Here is a 13,122-nt window from a genome sequence, read left to right as displayed (position 1 = left end):
AGTGCTAGCCTTGAGCGGGAAGAAGCCAGGGACAGTGCTCAGGCCCTGAGTCCAAGGCCCAGGACTGGCCAAAAAAAAAAAAAAAAAAAAGTAACAGCAAGGGCACTGATAGATCAGGCCTATAAACCTTTTATCCTCAGGAGACTAAGATCTTAGGATGTCAGTTTAAATCAACCCTGGGAAGAAAAGTTTTAGAGACTCAATCACCAGTTAACCAGCAAAAAATTCTGGACTGTAGGCCTAACCCAAGTGATAGAGCAACAACCAAGAGTGAAAAAGCCAAGCAAGATAATGAGATCTGGGCTGGGGATATGGCCTAGTGGCAAGAGAGCTTGCCTCGTATACATGAGGCCCTGGGTTCGATTCCCTAGCACCACATATACAGAAAACGGCCAAGTGGCAGAGTGCTAGCCTTGAGCAAAAGGAAGCCAGGGACAGTGCTCAGGCCCTGAGTCCAAGACCCAGGACTGGCAAAAAAAAAAAAAAAACAAAAAAAAAAACAAGTGAATATTTACACAAAATTCAGTATAGTAAGACTACATAACCTGGACAATAGATATTTAATAGATGAAATAAAGACAGAGGCTAGGAATATGGCCTAGTGGTAAAGTGCTCACCTCGTATACATGAAGCCCTGGGTTTGATTACTCAGCACCACATAAACAGAAAATGGCCAGAAGTGGCACTGTGGCTCAAGTGGCAGAGTGCTAGCCTTGAGCAAAAAGAAGCCAGGAACAGTGCTCAGGCCCTGAGTCCACGCCCCAGGACTAGCAACGAAAACAAAACAAATAAAGGAAATAAAGACAAAGAATATCATCAAGGCTGGGAATATGGATTAGCAGTGGAGTGCTCGCCTTGCATGCATAAAGCCCTGGGTTCATTCCTCAGCACCACAAAAACAGAAAAGGCCAGAAATGGATCTATGGCTCAAGTGGTAGAGTGCTACTAGCCTTGAGCAAAACAGAAGCTCAGCGACAGTGCCCAGGCCCTGAGTTCAAGACCCTGGCAAAAGATACAGAAAACCTTAATAGTCAAGAAAAGTAGTATACACCAATAGTTTCAGCTATTTTGAAGGTTGACGCAGGAATTTCGGTGGTGGTGGTGGTGGTGGTGGTTGTGATCTTGGGGCTTGAACTCTGGGCCTGGGCACTGTCCCTGAGCTCTTTTGCTAGTGCTCTACCACTTTGAGCCACAGCTCCACTTCAAGTTTTCAGGTTCTTAATTGGAGATAATAGTCTCCTGGACTTTCCTGCCCCAGCTGGCTTTGAATCCTGATTCTCAGATCTCAGCCTGAGTAGCTAGGATTACAGCCATGAGCCAGTGGAATCCAGCCCTAAGCTTCTTTCTAGCACTCTACCACTGGGACCACAGGTTCACTTCCAGCTTTTTCTCATGTGGTACTGAATTCAAGATACTCCTCCCCAGCCTCCCAAGTGTTGGACATGCTCCACACCTGACTACAGAATACTTTTGTTCTAAGATCTTTGGCACATTACTTAATTCACTGAGCTAATCATCTTACCCTGAAAAATGCCTTCTTTTCTCCTCATCACAGTTTAAGGGCTATGGAGCAGTCTTGTGCTACACAGGCAATGAATGCCCTTACTTCCTCCCTTCTCCCACTCCCATTCACCATTTTGTTTGTCTTCTTTTTCCCTTTGTCAGGATTTTTTTTTTTTTTTTTTTTTTTTTTGGCCAGTCCTGGAGGTTGAACCCACGGCCTGAGCACTGTCCCTGGCTTCTTTTTGCTCAAGGCTAGCACTCGGCCACTTGAGCCACAGAGCCACTTCTGGCCTTTTCTATATGTGTGGTGCTGAGGAATCAAACCCAGGGCTTCATGGATACAAGACAAGCACTCTTGCCACTAGGCATATTCCCAGCCCCCTCTGTCACCAGTTTATAGGATCCATTTCAAAGCATCCCATTTTTCTGAGTGGTAGCCTAGTTCCTGCTCCTACCAGTTCTAATGCAAATGCTACAACTCAACAGAAAAACAATCCTCCAGTGACAAACTCTCTAGATCCAAAATATCATCTTAATGAGATGACATTTTTAGTGCCCATTTAACAAATGCTATTCTACATACTTTGTTTATACACATAATCAAATCACCTCTTTTTTTTAAGGTCATGGAGTTTTAACTCAAGAGCCTAGGCACTGTCCTGAAACCTTTTTGTTCAAGGCTAGCACTCTACCACTTTGAGCCACAGCTCCACTTTTGGTTTTCCAGTTGTTAACTGGAGATAAAAGTCTCACAGAGGGTGTGAATGTGGCTCAGTGGCAGGTACAGTGCTTGCCTAGCATGCATGAAGCACTAGGTTTGATTCCTCAGTACCACATAAACAAAAAAGGCCAAGAGTGGTGCTGTGGCTCAAAGTGTTATCCTTGAACAAAAGAAGCTCAGGAACAGTGTCCAGGCCCTGAGTTCAAGCCTCAGGACTGGCAAAAGAAAAGAAAAGAAAAGAATCTCACAGACTTTCTTGCCCACGCTGACTTTGAGCCTCCTGAGTAGATAGGATTTCAGGCATGAGCCACTGGCACCCAGCTAGCTAGAGATTTCAAATATGAACTCTAGAGTAAGACTGCTTGGGTTTGGATCCTAATTCCAAACTTTCCAGATAATCTTACACATATCTTTTCCTCTCTGAGCTTTAAGCTCCTCATCTGTATAACAGGGATGGTCACTGTTGCACTCCTTCATAAAAATGTGAAGACAACAGTGAATTGCACAAAGCCTGACAATATGCTCTCAAAGTTATTAACTGTTGGTGCCGCCCTTATTCCTGCCACATGTACTCTTTGCAGTTAAAACCTCCAGGACCTTTGCAAAAATGGGTTGCTTCCCCTGCCTCTTTGGTCCTTTAGGACTAGGCTGAGCAATCACAGCCTCCTGAAGAAGCCAGCTTGCAGGGTCAGAGTACAATTCTACATTCTCCCATGACAGCCTAACCGGCTTTCGGGGCCACAGCACTCATCACTCAACACTGAGACTGCCTACTTGAGCTGATCTCTCCCAAGAGAAGAACTTTTCATGAGCATCTAACATGACCTGAGATGGCACGCAGATGTCTCCTAAGTGAGATAACCCCAGCTTTCTCACTGGACAAGGGCAGAATCACCCTTTGTAGGGATTAAAGGACCTAATTATGCAGAAGCTCTTTGAGAAGTGCTCTCCATGGATAAGAATGAACTATTACAAATCCTTAGGAGAAAAGGCAGAAAAGAATGAAGCCCTTGAAGATAGACCACAAGCTGGGTGCTGTTGGTTCAAACCTGTAATCCTACTCAGGAGGCTGAGATCTGAGAATCACAGTTCAAAGTCAGCCCAGGAAGCAAAGTCCAGAAGTGGTGCTATGGCTCAAGTGGTAGAGCACTGGTCTTGAGGTGAAGAGTTAGGGCACCCAGGCCTAGAGTTCAAGCCTCACAACAAAGGGGGGGGCAGTAATGATAGGCCACAATCCTGGGGCCTGACAAAAGCTGTAATTTTTCTCAGACACTGGAGGATTTAGCCTTTCACTATCTATAGCCTATAGACCTTATAGTCTTTAGCTCTGGAATGAGTTTTGTGTGGATTCCTTCTCATAGAGAGTCTTAGATAAACACAACTAAGCTGTTCTTACTGTATTTAATTGAAGCATCACTGTGTTACCAAAAACAAACAAACAATATATATTTTTTTAAACCCTGCTATGGCTGGGAATATGGCCTAGTGGCAAAAGTGCTTGCCTCCTACACATGAAGCTCTCAGTTCGATTCCCCAGCACCACATATATAGAAAATGGCCAGGGGGGGGGCGCTGTGGCTCGGGTGGCAGAGTGCTAGCCTTGAGCGAGAAGAGGCCAGGGACAGTGCTCAGGGCCCTGAGTCCAAGGCCCAGGACTGGCCAAAAAATAAAATAAAATAATTAATTAAAATTTTGAAAAAAAAAAAAAAAACCATAAGGAGCTGGGCCCCAGTGGCTCACACCTGTAATCCTAGCTATTAGTGAAGCTGAGGTCTGAGGATCGTGGCCCCAAGCTAGTCTGGGCATAAAAGTCTGTGAAACTCTTATCTCCAATTAGCCACCAAAAAGCAAGTAGTAAAGCTGTGGCTCAAGTTGTAGGGTGCTAGCCTTGAGCAAAAAAGCTCAGGGACAACATGTAGGCCCTGAAGGACTGGGACATGGACACGAACACACACACCAAAGCCTACAGGATACTTGAACACTAAAATAATAGGAAGGGATTAGTGATAAACTGTGTGTCTGTGTCTGTGTCTGTGTGTGTGCATGCGCACTAGTATTGGGGCTTGAACTCAAGGCCTGGGTGAGATCTCTTAGCTTTTTCTGCTCAAGGCTGGTAAGCTTGTGCTCTTATCACATGAGCCACAGCTCCATTTCCAGCTTTTTGGTGGTTAATTGGATATGAGAGTCTCTCGGACTTTCCTGCCCAGGCTAGTTTTGAACCTTGATCCTCAGATCTCAGCCTCATGAACAGCTAAGATTATAGGCATGAGCCACAGGCACTGGGCTCGCCTCATTTTAAATCCTTCTCCATGCTCTTCTTCTCTCTTCTTCCACAAAGTTCACAGATTCAAGATCCACCTACACTGTGGCTCATATGAGGCTCCTAAAATTTTGCAGGATTTCTACAAGCATATTAGTTATTTTGCCAAAGAAAGTAGCTGTAGATAGAGGAGATCTAGTATAGTTGTCAAATTCTTACTATAAATCAAGATTTCAATTCTGATTACATCATCTCACTGGTAGTCAACACTTACATATAGTGGGAAATCCCTGAGAAAAGTGAATGACAAGAACAATAATCTTCTTTCTCTAAGTTTATAATCTAATCAAGATGAGTGACTAAGAATATACTTGGGCCAAAATGAAGAAAAATACAAATGTCCCTTACATTACTTCTCAGGAAGCTAAGAAAGGGAGAGAAGTCAGGAGATTAAATATGCTTTTGAATCTTAAATTCCAGGCAGCATCAGCAACTAAGAATAAACAGATAATTATTCTCAAAATAAGAACTGTTCATTTCATTTGTTAAATAAAATCTAGATTTTTGTGTGTGTTGCCTCAAACATGGTAAACAGGTGCTCTCTGCCACTGAGCTACATCCTGAGTCCCTGGGGAGTAATTTTTTTTTCTCTTTTTGATGGTACTGAACTGGGGCCTCAAGCTTGTTAGGCAGGTGTTTTACCATTAAGCTGCACCTTTTGCACAGAGGCATGATTTTGTTTTGTTTTGTTTATTGCCAGTCCTGGAGCTTGAACACAGGGGCTGGGTACTGTCCCTGAGCTTCTTTTGCTCAAGACTAACACTCTTACCACTTGAGCCATACCACCACCTCTGACTTTTTCTGTGTATGTGGTAATGAGGAATTCCACCACTGAGCCACTTTCCTAGCCCAAAAGGCATGGTCTTAATATGTAGCCCAGGCTGGCCTTCAATTCAGAATCCTTCCTCAGTCTCTTTGAAGGCTGGAACACTATCCTCAGATCTCAGCCTCCTGAGTAGGATTATAGGCATGAGCTACCAGCACCAGCTGGAGGAAACATTTTTAAGATACACATCACATAGGCTACAGGTGTAGCTCAAGTAGTAGATCACCTGGCTACAAAGTATAAGGGCCTGAATTCAAACTCAAGTACCACCAAAAAAGTGGTGAAATGACAAAATATGTTATATGAAAAATAAGTTGATATGACTGTATATAAAATACAGCCTCCCCCTTAGTGATATAAGGAAGCAGCTACCATTGACTGGAGAACTCAAGGCAGACTTGGGCATTTTAGGCAGTTTTTGAACAAAATATAGCCCACAAATTACAGAGGACATAGAAGCATAATAATGTTGAAGTTGGGTGTGAGGATAAGCTGGCTACCTTGGCTAGAAAAGAGATAGTGGCAGAAGTTACTCAGACAAGGAAGTGACTGGCAGTCTGCCCAACAGAGCATGCGAAGGAAATCAGATCTGCTACAACAGCTCCACAGACAACTGAGTTTCTAAGCAAGGGACTGACAGAGACTCAAAATAAGGGAGACTTTGGAGATAACCAGCCCTAGTTTTCAAATGGGGAGAAGGGCCAGTAGCATTAAATGACTTGCCTGAGGCCTCAGTGAGTAGAAGAACTGGGACCAGAGCCAAACCCACATCAAATCTGTTACTGAGGATGATCTCACATTCTTGAGAATAACAGGGGCTCAGGGAGGTCTAAGGATACAAAATAGTCTAGTCATTCAGGCTCATCCTGATTAGGCCCTAGAATAGGGTCACAATGGAAAAGGGCCATGAAAGGTAACAGTCAAGGAAACAAGTACACATGACCTAAGACATTAAGAATGGAAAAACCCAGAGAAACCTAGAATAGAGACATGGGTACACAAGGAGAGAGAATATCAGAAGCGTGACCCCATCAAAGAATGTCATCTTCTAGAGTACCCACTTAGAGACAGTTCAGATTCAGACATCTACTTTTACACTGACATCTTTTTAAAATATTATTTTTAATTAGCATACATTAATCACATAAGAGGTTTCATTGTAATAGTTTAATTGATGTGTACAGTTTACTTTGAACAAATCTGCTTTATATATCCTTCTTTTCCTCCTATCTACCCTGGCTTTTCTCAGGCACATTTCCAGAACCTAGAAAACCAAGGACTCTGGAAATTCAATCACCTATGGCTTGATTTTGGGTATCTCCGAATCCCTACGATAGAATGACAGTTGAGGAACCAGAGAAACAAGCTAGCTATACTGTATTTACTAGAAAGATTCTGTCAACAATTATGAGGGCTTGGGGTATATAGTTCACTAGAGAGCACTTGATTAGCACATACAAGGTAGCTTCACTCCTCAGTATCACAAAAAGGAAAAAAAAGGTTCAGATAGTGGGCTGTAGCCTAAAATGGTAGTGCTAGCTTTCAGCGAAAAAGCTCTGAGTGGGCTGGGGATATGGCCTAGTTGCAAGAGGGCTTGCCTTGCATACAAGAAGCCCTGAGTTCAACTCCTCAGCACCACATATATAGAAAAAAAAAACAGAAGTGGCGCTATGGCTCAAGAGGCAGAGTGCTAGCCTTGAGCAAAACGAAGCCAGGTACAGTGCTCAGGCCCTGAGTCCAAGCCCCAGACTGGGAAAAAAAAAAAAGCTCTGAGTTCAAAGTCCTATGACTGATTTTATATATATATATATATATATATATATATATATATATATATACACACACACAAATATATGTACATATATGTAAATAAATAAAAAGTTCACATTAAAGCATGAATACTTAATACTAACGCACACAAATTTCACAATATAAATAGGAAACAAAAAGTTTTTGGGTTTTTTTGGCATATGTGGTGCTGGGGAATTGAACCCAGGGCCTCATGTATACAAGGCAAGCACTCTTGCCACTAGGCCATATCCCCAGCCCAGAAACAAAAAGTTTTAAGCTTGGTTGTATGTGTGTTTGTGTGCCAGTCGTGGGGTTTGAATTCAAGACTGGGACACTGAGCTTTTTTACTCAAGCTAGTACTCAACCATTTAAGTCACAGCTCCACTTCCAACTTTTTGATGGTTAACTGGAGAAAAAAGTCTCACTGCCCGAGCTGGCTTTGAACCACAAACCTCTTATCAGTCTCTTGAATAGCTAGGATTATAGGCGTGAACCATAAGTACCCTGCTTTAAATATAACTTTAAAAGTCAAATGTTAGCCAGATAAGAGTAGTACCTGCCCATAGTCCCAAGTACTCAGGAAGCTAAGGCAGAATGATCACTAAACCCATGTGTTCAAGGTTAGCTTAGAACAACATACCAATTCTTTTTATTTTAATAATAATTACTTATTTATTGTCAAAGTGATGTACAGAGGGGTAACAGTTTCATATGTTAGGCCATGGGTACATTTCTTGTACTGTTAACTCCTCCCTCATTCTCCCTCCCCCTCCCCCTTTCCCCCTCCTCCCAACCAATTCTAAATAAATAAAAAGGAAGAAAGAAAGTAGGGAGGGAGAGAAGGAAAACAGACAGACTAGAAGTATAATTGAGTACAATTAACAGTCATCAGAAGCCAGACATAATTGTACATATCTGTAATCCCAACACCTTGGGAAGCTGAGGCCTGAGTATTGCAAGTTCCAAGCCAGCCTGAGCTACAGAGTGAGACCCTGTGGCTCAAGGCAAACACAAGGAACCGGAGACTGGGCTCAAATGGTAGAATACAGCTGTAAATGAAAAATTTGAGCAAGAGTGTGAGGTTTTGAGTCCAAGCCCACCCCCCCAAGTACTCAGAAGGAAATAATTACTGGCCTTATCCAAACTTTAAGGAATGTATATCTGGATAAAAGAAAAATGAAGACAATACCCCAACATAAGGCTAACCATCACCTTTTTATTTTCATTAAAAGTCTTTTGGCTTTGTGTATGGAATCTCTACTACTGAAAAGTTGCAGTTCAGTAACATCTGCATCACCTGCAATTCAGAACTGCAAAAACTCACATCACTTCACATACGTAACAAATTAGAATCAGCACTTTAACAAGACCCCAGGTGATTTGTATGCACATTCAAGTTTCAGAAGCACTGTAGGATATCCTAAGAATGCACTGTACAGCAATACACAGGTAAATATCAAATAGCCAAATAAAGAGACAAAGTACCTGTTCACTTTCAGTATACCTTATTTTATTAGATACTGCTCAGACTTCAAATTTTTTTGGATACAAGACCGGGACTCAAACTCCTAATGCTTGCACTCATTGGCTAGCACTCTACCAACTGAGCCATACTTCTAAACCATTTGTTTTATAAATTTAGTGCTTACTAACTAGCAGATCATCTAAATGTGGAATCTACTTCAACTCCTAAGGCACCTTAGTTGTAAGGTTCTCATACATAAAAAATGTTGTTACAGGGGCTGGGGATATGACCTAGTGGCAAGAGTGTTTGCCTCGTATACATGAGGCCCTGGGTTCAATTCTCCAGCACCACATATACAGAAAACGGCCAGAAGCGGCGCTGTGGCTCAAGTGGCAGAGTGCTAGCCTTGAGCAAAAAGAAGCAGGGACAGTGCTCAGGCCCTGAGTCCAAGCCCCAGGACTGGCCAAAAAAAAAAAATGTTGTTACAACACAAGCTTAGTTGTTCTGAACATACAATACTGGTTAATTTTATTCAAGTTCCAATACTGAGTTCAGAACATTTCCCCACAAACCTCACTAATTCCTACAGGTTCTTGGGAGTGTCATCAAATCTCCTAGCATCCCTAGTAAGCAGGTGCTTGGCAAACTCCGAGTTCCCAAATGAAATTCAGGACTTGATCCTAAAAATGTTATATTCCTGCCTTAGCTTCTTAGACAGAAACTCTGTCCCGCCTCAGGCCTCCTTTCCTGCAGCTGCATACTCAAGTATTTCCCAAAAGGGAGAAAGAGAAGTCAGATGTGTTATTATCCCCTAAGCACTTGAGCTTCCAGCTGTGGAGAAATTAATCTGTTTGGGGGTTTGGCCTAGAAAGCCAGGACAAAGATTTGGAAAGGGAAAGGGAAATACAAACACCTACAACAGCTACTAAAAGGCTCCTAAAAAGAGAGGATATCCAAGTATTTATAACATTTTAAAGGGGAAAGAGGAGTGGGGAAAAAAGATTACAGTTATATGAGAAAAAATATAGAAAGAGATAAATATTCACACATACAGCCTCCTTCCTCCCTCCCCAAAGCTATGTGAGGTTAGAACCTAGGACATCCACAAATGCTAAGGAAGCACTCCACCACTGAACTATCCCCCCAGCCAGATAACCTCATTTCTTTTTTTTTTTTTTGGCCAGTCCTGGGCCTTGGACTCAGGGCCTGAGCACTGTCCCTGGCTTCTTCCCGCTCAAGGCTAGCACTCTGCCACTTGAGCCACAGCGCCGCTTCTGGCAGTTTTCTGTATATGTGGTGCTGGGGAATCGAACCTAGGGCCTCGTGTATCCGAGGCAGGCACTTTTGCCACTAGGCTATATCCCCAGCCCCTCATTTCTTGATAAAAAGAAAACCAAGCCAGGTACCAGTGGCTCAAGCCTGTGTTCCTTGCTACTCAGGAGGCTGAGATCTGAAAATTGCAGTTTGAAGCCAGCAGGGGCTGAAAAGTCCCTGTGAAACTCTTATCTCCAATTAACCACCAGAAAACTGGAAGTGGCTCTGTGGCTCAAAGTGGTAGGGCACTAGCCTTGAGCAAAAGAGCTCAGAGACAGCACCCAGGCTCCCGGTTCAAGCCCCACAACCAACAGAGAGAGAGAGAGAGAGAGAGAGAGAGAGAGAGTGTGTGTATGTGTGTGTGCTGGGAATATGGCTTAGTGGTAGAGTGCTTGCTTGCATGCATGAAGCCCTGGGTTCAATTCCTCAGCACCACATAAACAGAAAAAGCTGGAAGTGGCGCTGTGGCTCAAATGGTAGAATCCTAGCCTTGAACAAAAGGAACGCAGGGACAGTGCTCAGGCCCTGAGTTCAAGCCCCAGGACTGGCAAAAAAAAGAAGAAGAAAAGAGAGAGAACCAATAAAGGAAGAAGCTTATGTGTCAGAAACTATATACTACTAGAAAAATACACACCAGCACAGGGAGAAAACAACCCATCTAACCAAAATCTTACAGGAAGCAAGCAATCAAAGAGGATTAGAGTACAGTGAATAGTAAAAGAAATGCAAGCAGATGCCTTTCCAGTTTGAATCCAGTGACAGAAGGTCAGGTAGTCTGGAGGACACCTCCAACACAAGAGGAAGAATTGAGGAACCTCTACTCACTTGATATGCAAAACAGTGTTCAAAGGGAAGCAGAAACTGGAAAATGACTGGGCATAAGGCAAGCTAAGAAAGAAAGAGTTCTTGTATGTAGAAAGGTAAAACTAGTCACCAGACACTCATGCCTGTAATTCTAGCTACTCAGGAGGCTGAGATCTGAGGATCATAGCTCAAAGCCAGCATGGTCAGTCAGGAAAGCCCATGAGACTTATCTCCAATTAACCATTAAAAGCCAAAAGGTGAGCTGCAGCTAAAGTAGTAAAGCACTCTTAAGTAAAAAAGCTCAACAGCACCCAGGTCCTGAACTCAAACACACACACATATACATACAAAAGGCCACGAGCAGACATTCCTGTAGGATTCCAGGGAATCCTGGGGGGGGGGGGGGAGGGGCAATTCAGGAGACTGGGAAGTGTGTGCTCAGAAGACCACAGAAGTACAGGAAGTGCCATGCTATACAAAGATCCTCAGACTGAGACTGAAAGAGATGGGAATGAGGTTCCAAAGAGGGAAGCAAATTGAGGAGTGAAAAAATCTTGAGTTGGGGGGCTGGGGATATGGCCTAGTGGCAAGAGTGCTTGCTATACATGAGGCCCTGGGTTCAATTCCCCAGCAGAAGTGGCGCTGTGGCTCAAGTGGCAGAGTGCTAGCCTTGAGCAAAAAGAAGCCAGGGACAGTGCTCAGGCCCTGAGTCCAAGCCCCAGGACTGGCCAAAAAAAAAAAAAAAAAAAAAATCTTGAGTTGCTAAAATGAATAGGAAACCACACTTGACATCCACAGACCAGCCAGGATCCAGTGGCTCATACCTGTAATCCTGGCTACTCAAGAGGCTGAGATCGGAGGACTAAGGTTCAAAGCCAGACCAGGTGAGAAATTCCATAAGAAGACTCTAGGGGATGGGAATGTGACTTAGTGGTAGAGTGCTTGCTTGCATGCATGAAGCCCTGGGTTCGATTCCTCAGCACCACATATATAGAAAAAAGCCGGAAGTGGCGCTGTGGCTCAAGTGGCAGAGTGCTAGCCTTGAGCAAAAAGAAGCCAGGGACAGTGTTCAGGCCCTGAGTCCTGAGTCCAGGACTGGCAAAAAAAAAAAAAAAAGAGGTAGAGTGCTAGTCTTGGAACAAAAAGAAGCCAGGGACCCAAGCCCCAGGGCTGGCAAACACACACACACACACACACACACACACACACACACACACCAAACAAAACCCTCTTATCTCCACTTTAAACCCCCCTTCCCCAGCTCCTACCCTCCCCCCACCTTGCACACTCACACAAAGCAGGAAATGGCAGAGCACTAGCCTTGAGCAGAATAAAAAGGGCTCAGTCCCCGGGCAGATGGCTCCTGCCTCTAAACCTAACTAATCAGAAGGCTGAGATCTAAGGATCATGGTTTGAAGCCAGCCCAGGCAGTAAAGTCCATGAGACTCATCTGCAATACGCCACTCAGAAAAATCCAGGAAGTGGTGGTGTGGCTGAAGTGGTAGAGCACTAGCCTTGAGCACAAAGCAGCTTAGGGACAGTGCCCTGGCCCTGAGTTCAAGCCCTAGAACTAGGGGGGCGGAGGGGCCCTCAGGGACCAGCACCCAGGCCCTAAGTACAAGCTCCAGGGCTAGCACACACACAACCCCCATACCAAAGAAGGTACCCGTGGCTTATACCTGTAATCTTAGCTAATCATAAGGCTGAGATCTGAGGACAAAGAAAGCCAGTCAAGGCAGGAAAATCGTGGAACCAATTAAGCACCCAAAAAAGCTAGAAGTGGAGCTATGGCTCAAATAGTAAAGCTCTAGCCTGCATCAAAAAAGGTCAGGGTCAGTGCCCAGGCCCTGAGTTCAAGCCACACACACAACAAAAACAAAAACACATAATCACTTGGGAATGAAAGGACTCAAGAAAAAGGTGTGCACCAAGATTCGAGAAGCATCTAGACAGTGACTTCATCCCCAGAGTAATGCATTTGTACTAAAGGTGGTGCATTTTGTAGAACTTTTAAGAGGAAGGAGAAACAAATACACTCTTAGATAAGAAAACAAACGAGTCTCTCCGAGGAGCCCGTTTGGGAAACTTAGAAGGTGCAACTTAAAAGAGTTAAAGAAAAGGCAGGCAATTCCCTCATTTATGAAACTGGGATTATGTACCCATGAACGTCAGGATTTGGACACAAACCTGAAAATAAGATGTGCTCCAGATTTGGAGGGCTAAGAAAAGGAAGTGGCCCCTAAATTCAAAAAATTCTGAAAAAGTGTCAGATTTGAAACTTAGAAAGGTCAGTTGTGAGGATATAAGAAATATACCAAAACTTTAGTTACTGGACCTCAGGTTTGAGGACCTTTTTAACAGGGAGAATCCCCAAATAG

At 43.7% G+C, this 13,122-nt stretch overlaps 1 protein-coding gene across 5 annotated transcripts in view; it reads right to left on the bottom strand.

Moving 5' to 3' along the window:
- Phf20 (PHD finger protein 20) overlaps positions 1–13,122 on the bottom strand; it is a 97,441-nt gene that overhangs the window by 80,326 nt on the left and 3,993 nt on the right. The gene's annotated exons all lie outside the window — the stretch shown is intronic.

Source organism: Perognathus longimembris, chromosome 6 (genome assembly GCF_023159225.1).
Source record: "Perognathus longimembris pacificus isolate PPM17 chromosome 6, ASM2315922v1, whole genome shotgun sequence".
Classification (NCBI taxonomy): Eukaryota; Metazoa; Chordata; class Mammalia; order Rodentia; family Heteromyidae; genus Perognathus; species Perognathus longimembris.
This window is presented reverse-complemented; position numbering and strand designations above follow the sequence as displayed.